Genomic DNA, 18492 nt, shown 5'->3' on the forward strand with positions numbered 1-18492 from the left:
CTACAGGGTAGGCATATGTTTTGTGTAAAATAAAACAGCTAATTAAGCATATGTGAGATATTTATCATTTTAATGAATCGGTAAATTAATTTAATTTATTTATGTCAGGGTTACTTTTCGATTTCGTGCGTGCGTTCCATATTATCAGCATTATATGAGGGGAGGATGGTACTGAGAAAGAATAAGTTAAATAGTTTCGGACTCAAATAATAATAGGGACTATTTTTTATATAAAATTTGTGATGAATAATTTTATGATATATAAAATTTTGGATTGAATTACCAAATCTAACAAACGTGATTGGATAAATTTATGATTTTCAAGGTAACAATTATACCGACATTGATAACTGCGAATTTGTAAATTATAATGAATTTTATGGATTTAATTAATTAAAAGATGAGTTGTGAATTACACGGCGGATGTTGCTTAATGAATTTACACAGCCTCATACATTTCATTTCGAAGAGTGTATTTAAATAAATAATTTGGTATTTAGTAAATGGTAACTACAAGGTTTATAATATGGTGAGGAAATAACTTAAAGGTATGGAGAGTAAATATGAATTTGTTATTCAAAGAATGAACGGAAGAAGTTTTGGTTGTATTAACATTTTAAAAAGGTACTTTGACAAATTAACAAAGGTCATGATGATAGATTATTATAATATTTTATTATTGAAAATTTTGAAATATGGTCTTACCAAAATATGAGTGGAATGGAATTGGATTAAAATTTTTGAAGTACTGAAGTAGAGTTGATGAATAAGATGAAAGGGAATTGTAATAAAGATGAAGTAATGTGTTTAGAAGGATTTGAAATCTATGAGTTATGAGGTTGATATTTTATAGTCGAGGGTGATAGAGGTTGTGAACAATATTTGGTCCGAAGAGTTTATTGTTTGTATAGAAGTATATTTGCTTTGCCAAAGTTTAGCCTTTTCAATAAATTTTGCATTCGTAAATGTTCTCATTCGGATTTTTATTTAATTATTTTATTTCTTCTCTTTATCCTTCCCGCTTGATTAATTTAAGGTTAGTTTATAATATCTGAAGATATCTCTGAGGGTAGTACCCAGTCAGCGACCCTGGGATGTCTCGAGCCGGCGCCACATTTCAAAGGCAGGAAGGGTAGAGGGTTGAGTACACATTTGGTGCAAAAACAAATGTTGTTTTAAGAGGAAGTAAAATTGGGTAACCATTCTCAATTACCATTAAACACAGGAAAAATTGAAGAAATATGACTCTACATCAAGGGAATGAAAAGATCCGCCAAGGGTAGAAAATGAAAGACGCCTAAGATCATTGCGAACCTAATAAATCAAGTGCCGAGAAGAACACATTTTTAGCAAGCGATGTCAGATAGGACTGTTATCGACCCTCGATGTATTGTGATAACATGGATGGATTATGGATGGATTAAACTTTACCAACAGGGAAAGAAATAAGGAGAAAGAATAACGTACTCAATACGATAGAGGATTGAACAAAACCTGGTTAGAAATAAATGGAACATTGATTCATTATTAAATATCTACCGGTAATACTTTTCTATATTTAATATCAAATCTGAACTTAAGAAAACGTATGGTGTAAAAAGAAAATCATTTTAAATAATAAAATCGGACAATAATATTCAAGAAAAATATGCGAAAATACGATTATATATATTATATATATGTGTGTAAATTTTAAAATATTATTATTCACGTTTGAATCGATGAAACACACCATTGGAAAAAATCTTTGGATCCGACCCGCAATGCCCCAAGAAGCCAGAAATTATTTTAAGAAAACAGTATTACTGATCAAGGACTGCTTCCAAAGCACAATCCTGAATCGATGATGCTTGTTGTTGTCTAAAGGGATCCAAAATCTAAAGCAATGGCCCCTCATAATGGTACTTATCGCTAGTGAAGTAGAACCATGGTATTTCTCAAGTTGCGATACTAATCAAAAGCACCGTGGATTCACGGTACTTCACACATAGTGCTAGTAATAGCAAGTATGGTACGTCGCACAGGTAACGCTGACCTATGGTGCTTCCTACATAATGGCGCCACTCATAGGCAAAGAAAGCCCGTGTTATTCCTCACATACGTGTACTAATCACGGGTGCCGTGATGCCCGTGGTGTTTCTCACATAGTGGGTACTATTCACAGGCAACGCACACTCACGGCGTCGCTCATATATTGGTACTAATCACAGGCAACGTAAGCCCGTGGTGTTCTGCATACAGTGGTGCTAATCACAGATACTGTAAACATACAGTCAGCCACTATCTACTGCTACTAATTATACACCCATTATGTACCTAACATAGTGGTACTACTCGCAAGTAAAGGCGACCCGTGGTGTTCTCCGCGTGATGGTACTAATCACAAATAATGGCATGGTTCTAAGTCAATCATCCCTTATAGCCCATTTTAGTCGCCTCTTACGACAGGCAGGATATACCGTGGGTGTATTGTTCGTCTGCGTCCCCCACCCACAGTCCGTAGAGAGGGAGGATAAAAAGAAAATGGAAAGGATCCGTCACTTCTGATTAATGGAGGACAGAACAACGTAAGGAGCCTAGTAAAAATAAATGAAAGTAATGCCAGATTCCGTTAGTGAACCGGTTGTCACGAACCTATGCTCCCAAACAAAGAGCAGCGAAGGTTACGGAGAAGGTATTTTACGCCCTCTGTCTCAGGTGAAATGTATGACACTGTTGTGTTTGTGAAACACTTTAAACGTATTACGGAATTTCCCCCCCCCCATAATAATCCAATAGTCATAATACATAATTAATAGCTTGTATTCCTTATGGATTATCCGCTGCAAGGTAATCCAGCTATACATCAGGAACGAATTCGACGTTCTAATTAATGCACAGCTTCTATATCATTATCAGGTAACAGCACCGGACTTGCTACCTACCTCATTTCTGGATACAGACTTAAGAGATGACTTCTCTGCTCGCATTCGTAGCTCAAGTTACAAACACATACATTATACAAATACAATATCGACCAAGATTATTAGCGGGGCTGATGTTGGAAATGATTATTGTTTCAAGGTTAAGTATAAGTGTCAACCATCAACTCTTAAACATTAAGGAGAGGGCACATCAAATTATTAAAGTAATAAGGGAGTAACTGACACGATAGACAGGAAATTGAATTAAACACCAGTCTTCACAAAAAAAGCGAATAAGATTCAACTCAGAAGAGAAGAAAACATGTCTAACGGAGGACGGAGAAGTTACCAAAGGAGACTTGTACAAGCAAATTGAAGCAAAACGAATCCCAATTAAGGAACCCGTTGCCTCCAACTTGCGTTTGCAAGTTAAGGAGGACGGGTTCCCTTTTCGCGCTCTTTTACGACAAGCAGAGACCTGGAAGTATTCTCCCGTTCCCATCCACAGTCGAACATACGTCAGTAGACAGACACCTCACGTACATGGAACTGATGGTCATAAATATCTAAGCCCTCCTTTGAATAGGAAATGCGATGAGATAACAACACAATTATCACAAATTAGGGGATAAAAAAGATTAACATTTCGTCAAAAGAAAGGGAAATGACACGAATGATGTGGAGATGAAAGTCCCAATCCTAATAAAATCAGGATCGGATAAAGGACAAGAGCTGACCAGGAGAACTCGGGTAGGAAAATGGAAGTTTAGTAGAAGTAATAGGAAACTCAGCTTCTTGACCCATCGTAACCACTCACTTTTTTACAAAATTAAGAATAACTTGGAGGATACTCCAGCGTTTATCACTGTGTATCCTAAACCACATTCTCAGATATCATCATTCGGTAATGAATGGTGTTGCTCCGATACCACGATGAAATTACGAGAAATTCCTGCAGTGTTTTAAGGCTGTGAGTAGTACGATCATAAGCCAGATAAATCAAAAGCCAGTAACTTCTCAGATAATGGCACACACCCTCCGTGTAAAAGTGAAGCAATGGAAGATATAGCTAATTACAGATGAGAGAAATCTTTTATTAGTCTTTAAACACAGACTTTCACACTGAAATTTGAAACTTCTTTAATAAAGATACAGTTCACATCAAAACTGTTGGACGATACCAGTTATATAAGGAAGCGCAAATACGGAATTCTGATTCCTTCAGCAGTACTCAAACAACTACATGCCATAGCATGCAACAGAAGTGCACTTACTTACGAATGTAGTGCCAGGCCACAATAAAAAGTACACACCGATAAGATTATGTACAGTATTGGCAGATGTTGGCAAGTTAATAAATTGCCTGAAAGGCGTAATTCATCCCTCCCCTGCGGTCGTTATTGGAATATTGAGGAGAAAAATAAGTAAAACCAACTGGGTTTATACGCCAGAAATGCCAAAAGCATAGAAAATAGCAGAACTACGTGACAAGTTACATTCGTTATTGTTCACATGGTTTTCGACGTATGCTGCTCTTGTTATTGCTAGAAAAATTTACTGTACAGGGAAACTGCCCACAGGGCTGTACGCCGCAATGAGAAGCAAAGCTTCACTGATTAAAAAATACGCACCTGACTAATCAAAACCTCGTAAATAACTGCCTCCACTTTTATAAACATGTTTGAAGTAGGTGGATTTCTTAATATCATAAACGGAGAAGATGTTTGTTTGTTTTTAAAGGGGCCTAACAGCTAGGTCATCGGCTCCTAATGGTACGAGATGTAACGAAACGAAATGATAATAAGAATTTTAAAATATATCCAATGACTGGAATTTAAATGATCATGATAAATGATTATGAGATTAAAATAATCAGTGGTTATAATTAACAATGCCTTATTTTCTAATAAAATTACTAAAAATATAGCTTACAATTGAATATGGCATTCCCTTGAAGTACAGAGATATATATCATTCAAATTAGAAGTTAAAAGTACACATTAAACTACGCAAACAACAACAAAACAAGATCAATGAGATAAAGCGTACTTAACAAGAAATACACTAGTACAAAATACATTACTGCACACGATAAGAAAGGCCACTATCCCTAATAAACGGATGACGAGATCTGCTGACGGCTCGTCATATCGTACGACGAGGAAAATGACATTCGGGAGTTGTAGACTACGCAACATACCGGCGAGGTCATAGCACTCCGTAAGAATGTGTACCACGGTTAGATGACCGCCGCAAGCACACACCGGGGTGCGTTCACCCGTCAGTACGTAGGCATGCCTTAGCATGGCATGGCAAATCCGAAGACGACATAATACACTGAAGAAAATGGAAATTGCAACACCCAGAAGGACTAGTGGTACATTGCTGCAATTGAACATGCAGGACGAGTGTTTGGTTGTGCTTCTATGATTACACATTCAGGACCCTCTGACCGCAAGTATGGACAACAATCAATACAGGATATGCCCACCACGAGCTGCAATAGATTGATGAATTCCTCAAGGCATGGAGTCAATAAGGCCCTGGATCGCTTCTTGAGGAATTGTGGCCCATGCTTGCTGCACTGCACGCGTCAGTTGTTCCAGAGTTATGGGTGGCTGAGGACGGTTGGTCAGTAGCTACACTTCTGCCGCCTAATGTTACGTCACTGATTCAACCAATGGATCAAGGAGTAATCCAGAACTTTAAATGTTTAAATGTTTTATAGGAGAATGTCGTCTATGCTAACGTACTGTCCTGGGCTCAGTAAAAGAAATTACTTTACAACGGTACTGGGGAAAACTTTGGCGAACTGCGGATCCCTACATTTGATTCAACACTACAGACTGTTGAGGAGGAACAACATCCCGAATCAGTGTCTGAAGTTTTCAATGTTGTAACACGTGAACCAACAACAATCCTTTGTATAACGTATCTGATGAGGAATTCGCGGAGTGGATTCAAATGGATAACAATGAATCTACCAAGCAGGAGCTAACCGAGGACCTTATCCAAAGTATATTAAACCCTCGACATATACACAATCCTAAAGAGAGTAACTCAGATGAGGAAACCGAAGGAAAGGAGAGAATCAGCTGGGCAAAAGCCGCAGAGACTTAAATAAATTCATCACTCTTGCTGAGCGTAATACTAATTATAATGCCACTGAACTTATTGATTTACATATCATCAGAAATAACTTGTATGCCAAGTGACAACGATCCCGAAAACAAAAAGATATTCGAGATATTTTAAGTCACACTAAAATATTATACAGTACATGTATGTAAACTGAATGTGTTGAATGAAAATTTGGTGCTGCCCTAATTTTGAGCGAAAGTTACTAAACTGATGATTCTGCTGATCAACATTTTACTGCAAAACGCTGTTTGCTGTACGCCTTAACCTATATCGTAGTAAGAGGTACCGCTCGATAGTCCGGCATTTTCGGTAATCCGGCACCGGGCTTGTCCCGAACATGCCGGACTATCGGACTTCTACTGTAATCACAGGCAACGACCAGACCCGTGATGTATCCCACATAATGATACTTATCACAGGCAACGTAAGCCCGTGGTGTTCCGCATACAGTGGTACCAATCACAGGTACTGTATCCCATAGTGAACCAACCGCTGTTGCTTCTAATTACAAACCTGTTGTGTGCCTAACATATTGTTAGTACTCATAACTATACTCGACCCATGATGTTCTCGCGTGATGATAGTAATAATAAGAAGTCACATGGTTCTTATTCAATCACCTTTTGGTCACCGCATTTAGTCGGCTGTTACGACAGGCATGGTATATTGAGGGGGTATATTTTTCAGCTGCGCCCCCTCCCCCCACAGGGTGTCAGAGAGAGAAAAAAGGAAGGTTACCAGTACTTTGAAAAATGAGGTACGGAACAAAGAAAGACTAGGGCAACGAAGGGCGTGAAAATGAAAAACTCCCTAGGCCTCGAATGCTCTAATACATTTAGGGTCGGAAAAGAACAAGAGTTTACCAAGGGATGGGAGACAGGATAGATTAAATTGAGAACCTGGCACAAGTAAGTGGAAGCAATGCCAGGAATCAGCTAAGGGCTCCGTAGTCGCCAACACCCGCTCAGATATGGGAGGCGCTGGGGCCACGTTCAATCGCCTCTTACGATAGGCAGGGGATACCGTGTGTGTGTTATTCTTCTGCGTCCCCCACCCACAGGGTTCGCTTAACTTCAGACGACGTTTCACAAGAACGCAGCCACGAGCCAGGCATTGTTGAATGACCTTCTAAAGGGAGCAAAGAAGGTCCACTGGGCCGAGGAGAATACTGCTCAGTTCGAACAATGTAAAGAAGAGCTAACGAAAGCTGCCCTGCTCAGTCATCCCACTCTTGAAAAGGTGACCGCACTATTTGTCGATGCCTCAGATGTCGCTGCTGGAGCTGCACTACAGTTACGAGTTGGACACGACTGATGGCCTATAGGATTATTTTCAAAGGAATCCAGTAGCGCTCAAAAGAATTACTCAACAGACGATCGAGAACTTCTCAGTATTTGTCATGTTGCCATCATACATATTAAATACCTATTAGAACATAGACCATTCACAGTTTACACAGACCACAAGATATTTATTCAAGCAAAATAATTAGAAAGCATCAGCAAGGCAATTATGACATTTACAGTTCATCTCTGAGTTCACAACTGATTATCTCTGAAGAATAGAGGAACTTTCACCTATAGATTATGATGACACCACTATAGCCCAGTCGAAGGATGATGAGCTCAATGCTTTACTTTCAAGCCCTTATAAGTCACTGTAATTCAGAACTGTCACAATCCCAGCAGTAAGTGAATTATGGTGTGATATTTCGAAAGCCAACATTCGTCCATATATTCCAGAAATGAACAGAGCGCCTATATTCCAGCACTCTTACTGCTTGTCACATTCAGGGAAGAGAGCAACTGTATAACTGATCTCAACAAAGTTTATATGGAAGATATGAAGAAGGATGATACACTGTGGATAAGGAATTGCCTTGCCTGACAAAAATCTGCCTACAAAATCTCCACTCAGACCTTCTCCTCCGTATGATGAGCGGTTCTAGACTATCTACATTGACTTAATGGGACCTCTGCCACAATCCAATGGTTTCTCATATTGGCTGACTTGCATAGACCGATTTTCAAACTGGATAAAAAGAATAAAGAGAGACATACCACTTCAAAATATAATGACAGAAACTGTGTCAAAATATTTTAAGAAAAGTGGATCATAAGATTTGGAGAACCGGTTCAGGTGATGATACAGGAAGGTCTGGCCTGAATTTATCAGAATATGGACAAGCTCATTGTTCGCGGTAAGAAGTGCTTTCTTGGTGTTATGTAACGACCGTCAAAGGTTGTTAATTTTACAAATCTAGAAGAAGCCCTACATGAACTAACACGCAGCTGGATTAAAAATGCAGTAATATGTGTTACGGGTTAGAGATGAAATCTTCTGTTTAAATTAACACTTCGATTGACATTTATATGAATGTGGCTAATGCAGCCGCAACTGAAGTGCTCATCAATCCTAGTGGCGACTCGAGACATAGAAATTCAATCCATTAAGAGTGATCAATCGTATATCACTTAAATATGGAGTTCAGGAAATTTTTGAGCCCCGCTGATGAGATTTCACGTAGACGTTTTCAATACTCGCGGACCATCTGGCTGGGTATCAGCCATCTTCATTCGATGCATACGTCACTGATAAGGTTCTTTAATATATTACTTAGGCACTAAAGGGTATTAATTTAGCATAGTGAAATTATTTGAATGTAATTGCATATCGTCGCTGCTAGACAGGAAGATTGAAACTGATGAACATCCCTAAACTAATAAAGACATACACAGCACTCCTATTTTAAGAGCCTGTAGCATTTACCACTTCTAGAAGATTTTTCCGACAAGCAAGGTATATCGTGTACGAACATTATCACTGCCACAGACAGGGTTTAAATATCTTCCAATTTTTCTAGTTCAGAGCAATTGCGAAATAGAACTTACAGGTGGTCAAAAAGAGACATTCACAAGAAGCACGTACATCTCAGGGAATGGAGCGTAGAAATTACTTCGCAAGAGACTATTTATACTCATGCTATGGCATAAGATAAGAGAAGCTTATGATCCTCTAATACGATCGTCAGTCAGAAGTCAGTCCCTTTGAAAGAAGGATGAATGAGCAGAAGAATATGGAGTTCATGAATTACGTTAAAATACAAGACACTCTAGACCCCGAAAGCTCAATACCATCAGGGTCACAAGAAAATAAACGTTGATTAATGGAGGGCAGATCAACGTAAGGAGCCTAGTGCAATTAAGTACAAAAATATCTAGTATTCCTTAAGGATTGTCTCCTGCAAGGTAATCAAGTGGAAGAACATACATCAGGAGCGAGTTTGACGTTCTAATTAATGGACAGCTGCTGTATCATTATCAGGTAACAGCTCTTGACCTGCTACCAACCTCAATTCTGGATACGTACCTAAGTGATGACTACTCTCGTCGCATTGGTAGTTCAAGTTAGAAATACATACATTACTGAAGTACAATATCGGCCAAGGTTATTAATAGCAGTATTGTTGGTAGGATCATTGTTTTAAGGTTAAGCAAAGCTGTCAACCATCATACTCTTCACATTAAAGAGAGGGCACCTGGCACTTCAAATAATAATAGTAACAAGGGAGTAAGTGACACGAAAGACGTGAAAGTGAACGAAACACCAGTTCTCGCAAAGCGAATAAGGTTGAGGTCAGCAGAGAAGGAAAGTTGACTAAGGGACGGCAAAAACTGGCCATAGGAGACATGTACAAGCAAATTGAAGCAAAGAGAATCCCAATTAAGGAAGCAGTTGTCAACAACCTACAACCCAAGTTTAGAGTTGCTGGTAGCATTTTCACCCACTCTTACGACAACCAGTGGCCTGAATATACTCTGCCACTTCCAACCACAGTGGAACACATACTAGTAAACAAAAACTGCAAGTACATGGAGCTGATGATGAAATGACTTAAACCCTTATGAAGCCATAAAAACTGCTTATCATATAAGTCTAGACCACGCTCTTTGTATTTATGGCTCATGTTACAGGAACATATTCAAATTACGTCATTGACAAAAGGTTTTAGACACATATACATCAAGTACCTGGAGGTGATGTTCATAATTATGTAATCCATCCTTTGAGCTTGAAATGCAGTAAGGTAATAACCCTATTATCACAAATTAGAGGATAAAAAGAGGAATATAAACGTATAGTCAAAAGGAAGAGAAGGGGCATGAAAGATGGGAGATGAATGAGTCTCAATCCTAATATCACCAGGATCGGATAACGACAAGTGCTGACCAGGAAAGCTCGGAGAGGAAAATGAAAGTTAAGTAGAAGTAATGGAAAACTCAGTTTCGGGCCCCGTAGTAACCAGTCACTCCGTAAAAATTGAGAATAACTTGGAGGATACTTTAATGTTTATGACCGAGCATCCTAAACCAAATTCACAGCCACATGATTTGCTAATAAATGGTACTGCTCTGATACCGCACAGAAAATCCCTACAGTGCTTTAAGGCAGTGAGTTGTGCGTTCATAAAATAAATGCCAATAATTTCGCTGTGAACGGCAAACACTCTCCATGAAAAGCAAAAGCAATAAAAGCATAAGCATATTACAGATATGAAAAATCTGTCATTTGTCTTCATACATAGACTTCCACACTGAAATTTGAAACTGCCTTAATAAAGATACTTCTTACATGCACAGTTGACATCAAAACGATTGTATGCTACTTGTTAAATAAGGAGGTGCAAATGCGGAATGCTCATCCATGCAGTACACAGACAACTACCTGCCATAGCAGGCAACAGAAGTTTACTTATATTCGGATGGAGCGCTAGGCGCATAGCATTGGCTGACATAGACTAGTTAAGAAATCATGAATAAATTCCCTGAAAGAGGTAATTCATCCCTCCCCTGCGATCGTTTCTTTGGAATATGGAAGATAAAATGAAGGGAATGTCAAAAATCATTGGAAATAACAGGCTTATCCATCATTGTCCACATGGCTTTTGTCTTATGCTGCTCTTGTTATTCCAAGGAAAATGTACTGTCTAGAGAAACAGCCACAGGGATGTACACCGGTTTTACAGGAAAAGCTTCACTGTTTAAACACTACGTGCATGATTCAACAAAGCCAGGAAAATAACTACCTTCCCTTTTATAAGCAGTTTATAAAATACCTGAATTTCCTAAGATCATAACCAGAGTGTAAAATCAAGGAAAAGGAAAATAAACACACATGCAGTGGGAGATGTTAGGAAATTGAAGAAATACAATCAAGGAGAATGTGGACAAGCTCATAAGTTCTCGGTTCGAAGTGCTTGCTTGGTGTTCTGTAACGTCCGTCAAAGAAAAAGGAAAAGATTGGTAATATTACAAATCTAGAAGAAGCCCTACAATAATTAACACGCAGGTATGTGATATTAACGAGAGACTTTAACAATGACTAATTTCTCCAGTTTGATTAGAAATGCAGTAATGGGTGTTAATATATTTTAAATGAGGTCTTCTGTTTAAATTAATACTTCGCTTAGCATTTAAATGAATACGGCTAATGCAGCCGCGACGTAAAGGGTAACTAATCCTAGTGGCGGCTCAGGAGTTATAAATTCAATCCATTAAGAGTAATTAATCGTATATCACTTAAATGTAGAGTTCAGGAAATTTTTGAGCTCCGCTTATGAGATTTCACGTAGGTTTACAATACCTGGGGACCACCTGGCTGGGTATCTTTCATCTTCATTCGGCGTATGTGTTACTGATTGGATTCTTTAGTATATTACTTAGGCACTAGAGTGTATTCGTTTAGCAGAGAGAAAGTATTTGAATGTAATGGTATGTCGCTGCTGTGCCAAAATCGCGAGTGTGACAATGGTCTCCGTATCCGTTATTTCGCTACTACTGGTCACGCCTCCCAGCCACATATTGATATGCAGTCCACCAGAACAAGTTCGTGGAATGTATTTTCCTATGCGGATGTGTAAGGAAAATTAGTCTCACTATACCTAAATGTAGGAATTTATGTGCTTCGCCTATTATGAATGTAAGAAAAACAAAAAACAGTCTCGGTTAAAAATGTTTGGATGACTGGAAGATATGAGATAGGAAATTCAGATATTCATAACCTCGGAAAAAAGTGGATTCTCATATATTAGCTCTATCCCGGGCTGAATTTATCCCTAGGAAGTAATTTGGGACGCATTTCTGGCGTAGGATGAGTGAAAGATAGGACAATCTTATGCAGAAAGTACCATGGAATAATATAGTTATTTTTAAGTATTGGGCATGTCTATATTTCCACACTGAAATATTTGTTCGAAATAGTTCCAGCCATACACAAGATAATCGGGTGACGTCAATAAGAAGTTTATGCTGCCTAGTCCTTTAAATTTGTTAACAATAATGCTCGTACAATCGTACATTTGATCATTGCATGGAGAAAGGGTCACTCAAATTGGTGTATATTTCAATACTTCGGAAGACAAGGAGGCAAAGTATCAGACATCCCGGCAGTCGCACTGAAATGCAGATAAGCTCTAATGTGTACCGATACAGGCGGTGGTGACTAATGTGTCAAGGAGTGTAAATATATTTGTATTCAAGGAACAAATACCAAATGATGGTGTTGGGGGTGGTTTTTATTTTAAGACGAAGTACAATTCGTAAACCACCCCCTTTTAATACTTATCAGATGAAACATTGGAGAGGTCCAACATTCAGAAGAATAAATTTACCAGGAGGATAACATGAAGTGCCTATAAAGACTTGAAAATTAAACAGCCCATAGGTTTAACAAACCTAATACCTTCCAGTTTGGGAGAGAACGAGATTTGACTAATAACAGGAAGAACGAAACTGCTGAACATCCCAAAAGTAGAAAAGACATACACAGAACTCCTATTTTAAGAGCCTCTAGGATTTACCACACCTAGAAGCCTTCTCCGACAAGCAAGGTATACCGTGCACTTAAAATAAACCCCCACAGGCAGGGTTGAAATATCTACTGAGGTGTAATCTTTCAATTTTCCTAGTACGAAGCAATTGCGAAATAGAACTTACAGGTTGTCGAAGAGAGACATTCACAAAAAGCACGAAGATCTCAGCGAATAGATCGTAGAAATTATTTCGTAAGGGGCTCTATTAATTATTTATATTCATACTATGGCATAAGCAAAAAGAAGCTTCTAATTCTTTCATCAGTTGTAATAAGAGGTAGAATACCTAATGTACTGCGACAGAATTACACTGTATTTCACACAAATAGACATGTCGTATTTGCGGTACCCAACCACCACCGTCCAGTTTTGTATGGCTTGACATTCGCACTCTGACACGTTGTAGGTATGTTTGAGGCACCAAATTAAAGACAATTTCGAAACCTGCGTTTTGCGTAGTGGCCACCAAAATCACCGGACGTGACGAGTTAATGTGCTGAGATAAATAACGAACCATGTCAACGTGTCATGGTGTGAAGGAACTCTAAAAGACAAAAAGTGAAGACGTTGTTTCGATGGTCGCACAATGATTGTTGGTGGTCAACGTTGTAGGGGAAGTATAACGGGAAAGCCATCCTGTATTAATATTAGTTATAAGAGAAATAAAGTAGAAGTCAATCCCTTTGAAGGAAGGATGAATAAGCAGAAGAAAGGGGAGTACATGAATGACGTTAAAATTAAAGGCACCCTACACCCCGAAAAGTCAATACCATAAGGGTCACAAGACAATATTGATTAATGGAGGGCAGAACAACCTAAGGAGCCTAGTACAAGTAAATAAAAATATATATTGTATTCTTTAAGGATTATCTCCTGGAAGGTAATCCAGTGGAAGAACATACATCAGGAGCGAATTAGACGTTCTAATTAATGGATAGATGGTGTATCATTATCAGGTAACAGCACTAGAACTGCTACCAACCTCAATTCTGGATACATACTTAAGAGATGACTACTTACGTCGCATTCGTAGCTCATGTTACAGATACATACATTATACAATATTGACCAAGGTTATTGGTGGCAGTGTTGTTGGTAGTGATTACTGTCTTAAGGTGAAGCATAGCTGCCAACCATCACACTCTTAACATTAAAGAGAGGGCACCTGACATTTCAAACAATAATAGTAACAAGGGAGTAAGTGACACGAAAAACGTGAAAGTGAACGAAACACCAGTCCTCGAAAAGCGAATAAGGTTGAGGTCAGCAAAGAAGAAAAGTTGTCTAAGGGACGACAGGAATCTCACAATAGGAGACATGTACAAGCAAATTGAAGCAAAGCGAATCTCAATTAAGGAAACTATTGTCTCCAACATACATACCGTGTTGAGAGCCGCAGGTCCTATTTTCGGCCACTCTTACGACAACCAGTGGCCTGGATATATTCTCTCCCTTCCATCCACAGTGGAACACATACTAGTAGACGAAAGCTCGAAGCACATGGAGCTGATCTAAATGACTTAAACCCTTATGAGGCTACAAAAGCTGCTTAGCATATAGGTCTAGACCACACTCATGGTATTTATTGCTCAAGTTCCAGGAACGTATTAAAATTACGGCATTGACAACAGGTTTTTAGACACACATACATCAAGCTGATGCTCATAATTATCTAAACCCTCCCTTGAGCTTGAAATGTCATTAGATAATAACCCTATTATCATAAATTAGAGGATAAAAGGAGGAAGATAAACGTATCGTCAGAAGGAAGAGAAGGGACATGAAAGATAGGAAATGAACGATTATCAATCCTAATAAAATCAGGATCGGATAAGGGCAAGAGCTGACCAGGAAAGCTCGGGGAGGAAAATGAAAGTTAAGTAGAAATAATGAAAAACTCAGTTTCGGGCCCCGTAGTAGCCATCATTCGATAAAAATTGGGAAAAACTTGGAGGGCACTTTAGCGTTTATGACCGTGTGTCCTGAACCACATTCTCAGTCACATGATATGATAATGAATGGTGCTGCTCTGATACCGCAAAGAAATTAAGTGAAATTCCCTACGGTGGGTTAACACGTTGATGACGGCGTATTGTTTTCCGAGTTTATTCATTAGGAACGAAGTGAAAAATTAAAGATACTTGAACTCTAATGGATATATTACATACTATTACATATCTTTGAGGAAAGCAATGGCAAACTACCTCACTCCTCATCTTGCCTAGTATGCCTCATCTGGGCTCTGCCATTGGTTTTTGTAGTTTCCCTATAACTGCATAGCCTTTGGTGGTGCTATTTGAGGGTCCAGCCAGCCTCTGGGGTGATGACCTAACATCTCAACACACATTACATATCTTAAGTACGGCCTATAGGCGTTAGGATGCACTGTGTGCACTGGGTGCTGAGACCGCCTGGCGGGTCTCATCGTCCACAAGTAACGCACGGGGTTCGCGCGCGCTCTGTCACCCGCCGGCGGTCTCACTGAAATTGACGGTCTTTATGCAGCACTGTTTGTTTTGATCGAACGTAGTGTGTGAAGCAACATGTTAAGTACGTATGTAGTTCTGCTGATATAATTCTTACAATGACTCGGAAAGCGAATTTCTTACTTTCTTACGTTTCAAATGAATCAAAGATATGTATTCGTTATATTTTGAGACATATCGCTGCTTGGGGTATCTAGTTAACAATACTGTTTTTCTCCAGAATTAATGGCATGGATGTGAAAAATATTACTAAATTACTCCAAGAGATTATTTTGGAGGACGATGAGGAAAACGAAATTGAGGTTAACTCTTGCCAATCAAGCACGTGAATTCCAGATCCCCTACCGTCAACTTCTCATGAGACTCCAAACCGACTGCGGGAAAACCGTTCACCAGCTGCAATTCTTTCCGTAAGCGATGGTGATTCAGAAGACGCAAATGACAGCGGTTCATCATATGTGGCTTCATCTGAAAGTACTTCAGATGATCCATACGTCGAAGACTCGGAGGAAGATGATCGACCTCGTCCACGTAAAATACAAAAGAGGGACAATCTTCAGCGTCAAGTTAATGGACAACCATCTGGGGATCAGCTGCGACAACGAACACAACACACAGGGAAGATATCTGCAAATGTACAACCAAGCCTTCAAACACCAGTGATTCAGGTAGGACAGAAAATAAATCTTTCTTGGTTCGATGTCACTGGACAACATCTTGAACAGTTCCAACGTCCACCAACAGAGAAAATTCAGAATTTATGTAACAGGGATACGACAATAGAGATACTCAAAGGTCTAATTATTAATGACATTATTAACGTGATAATGGTCGAAACAAACCGCCATGGAAAAAGCACACACAAAAATTGAACAGATGTAACTGAGCCCGAGTTGTGGAACTTCTCCGCCCTTATTATTTATGTGCGGCAAGTAAGATACCCCAAAATATCAGACTACTTTTCAAAGCATTTTAATACCGCAGCCCTTATGTACCGTTAGTAATGACACGTGACCAATTTAAGGATATTTTGAGATTTCTTCATTTTGCAGATAATGCGACACTAGATAAGTCAGACAAGCTCGGTAAAATTAGACCTAAATAAAAAGTCCAAAATCGTCCACTGACCAGAATTCAAAACGTGAGGACGTAGAATGAATGGATGGGTCGATCCGGCCCGCAAAGCCTCACATTCACTGAAAATGCCAACAATAGTATTACTGACCAAGGGACTGCTTCTATAGCACAATACATAATCGATGACGCTTGTAGTTTACAGGGTTCCAAAATCCAAGTCATCGACCCTCATAATGGTACTTATCGCTAGGAAATTATAACCACGGCATTTGTCATGTGGCGGTACTAATTAAAAGTAGCGTAGACTCGCGGTATTCCACACGTTATAGTACTACTCACAGGTAATGAAATTCGCACATGTAATACAGACCTGTGGTATTTTGCACATTGGGGCGCCATTTACAGGCAACGCAAATCTATGGTGTTCATCACATAAGTGTACTAACCACAGGGACTTGCGCTATACCGTGATGTTCCTCATACAGTGGGTACTAATCACAGGCAAGCCAGGACCATGGTGTCGCTCACTCCTGGTGGCGCTCCTAAAGAGGTACTAATCACAGGTACTGTAAAAGCCGGCAACGCACTCTATTGCAGGTACTAAGCGCAAACATATTTTCTACCTAACATAGTGGTACTGCGCGCAAGTAAAAGCCACCCATGATGTTCCTCGCGTGGTGGTACTAATCACAAGTAGTTTTGTGGTTCTGATGATGATGATGATGATGATGATGATGATGATGATGATGATGATGATGCTTGTTGTTTAAAGGGGCCTAACATCGAGGTCATCGGCCCCTAATGGTACGAAACGAAATGACAACACAAAATTCAAAATCATCCACTGACCAAACTAAAATAAATCGTCTTGAAGAAGGAATGAGTGGACATGAACAAAAAACAAAAACAAAAACAACAAAAAAGAGAATACAAAAAATACTGGATCCAACTCAAAAAAAGATCATAAATAATTTATTACTGACCAAGGGACCACGCATAAAGCACAATCCCGAATCGAGGATGCTTGATGTCTAAAGGGGTCCAAAATCCAGGTCTAAGGCCCCTCAGAATGGTACATGTCGCGAGTAAAGTAGAACCTTGGTATTTATCATGTTGGGGTACTAATCAAAAGTAGCGAAGACTCACGGTGTTCCACACATGATGGTACTACTCACAAGTATTGCACTTCGTACAGGGAACGCAGACCTATGATGTTTCGCACACAATGGCGCCACTCATAGCCAACGCAAACCGATGAGGTTCCTCACCTAGGTGTACTAGTCACGGGTGCCGGTATTCCCGTGGTGTTCCTCACAAAGTGGGAAATACTCACAGGCAACGCAGACCCACGGTGTCGCTCACATAGTGGTACAATTCACAGGCAACGCCCAGACCCGCGGTGTTGCTCACATGGGTACGACACACGGGTACTGGAAACCCCTAGGCCAGCCTCTTTACTGCTACTAATCACAAACCTATTTCGTACCTAATATAGTGGTACTACTCGCAAGTACAGGCAACCCATGGTGTTCCCCGCGTGATGGTACGAATCAAAAGTAGTTTCATGGTTCTAATACAATCGTCCGTTGGTTGCCCCTTTTAGTAGCCTCTTACGACAGGCAAGGGATACCGTGGGTGTCTGCGTCCCCCACCCACATGGGGTTGTATTTTTCGTCCGCGAGAGGTATTTCATTTTCCCCAAGTCCGCCGACAAGTCGGTTAGAAACCCCCTATGCGCCACCTGGAACGCGCCACGTGGGAGTATAACCGCACTCCCTGCTACGCCAGCGTAGTAGGTTCGTGGGTCGAATAGGAGGACCTACACCTTGGAGATCTGATAATATTTCTTATTATGAGGTGATGACTTAGAATACACAACCTTGAAACAACCTACTCTTACATAAAATAGAACACGCTATAGCCCAATTGGGAGCAGTGGTATTAAAAGGAAATAGGCCTTGTTATGGAAATCGTAGGCGAAGGAAAAATAGGTCAGTTCCACGAGCAATAAATA

This window comes from Anabrus simplex, chromosome 4 (assembly GCF_040414725.1).
Source record: "Anabrus simplex isolate iqAnaSimp1 chromosome 4, ASM4041472v1, whole genome shotgun sequence".
In the NCBI taxonomy this organism is placed as follows: domain Eukaryota; kingdom Metazoa; phylum Arthropoda; class Insecta; order Orthoptera; family Tettigoniidae; genus Anabrus; species Anabrus simplex.